We start from the raw sequence: 690 nt of genomic DNA on the forward strand, positions 1-690 counted from the left end.
CTCCATAGTAACCCCCTCGGCGGGCGGTATTCCACTTGGGGCAAAATAAGCGATAAGTTGTCACCAAGACGTCGAGCTCCGCTTTTGTTCTTGATAAGCTCTGTGCTTCAGAGGAGTTCGCCGGTACATGTTTCTCCACCAAATGCATAAAACCCGAATGTGATCTAACGTCCGACAATTTCTCGGTTTAATCGGGTAATTTCTTAGCCTCCGCTCGCACTGCCCAACCTGAGTCCTTCTGTCCGGATGTCAGACGGTCCGTTGAAAAACAGTTTGCATGGTGATCACTTCATAGCCAGGACAAATGCTTCTTGTTATATTTGGATTCTATTATGTGAAAATATTTGCAGGTTTAGTGGTTTAATTTAGATCACCCAAATGGTATGCCGAATAATGTCTGTCATTCCACGACTTTTCGCGGAGAGGTATTTAACTCGACTTGGGCGTTTAAACCTCTCGCACACAAATTATTCGAAACTGAAAAGGAAATTGTTTGACACGCTATCGAGGCCGCTATCTGGCGCGATTGAGTACATGGAAAGTGGTCGTCAGATTTACAGCTGATAACTCTTTAGCACTTGGCAGACGAAGCGAATCATCACGTAGAGTGGATTGGTGCGCCTCCACCCTCGAGAAATTGCATCTTCCTCTCGTGCAGCTTAAAATAAATAAATAAAGAGAAAAAACATA

The sequence above is a fragment of the Penaeus monodon genome, chromosome 28 (assembly GCF_015228065.2).
Source record: "Penaeus monodon isolate SGIC_2016 chromosome 28, NSTDA_Pmon_1, whole genome shotgun sequence".
NCBI classification, from domain to species: Eukaryota; Metazoa; Arthropoda; class Malacostraca; order Decapoda; family Penaeidae; genus Penaeus; species Penaeus monodon.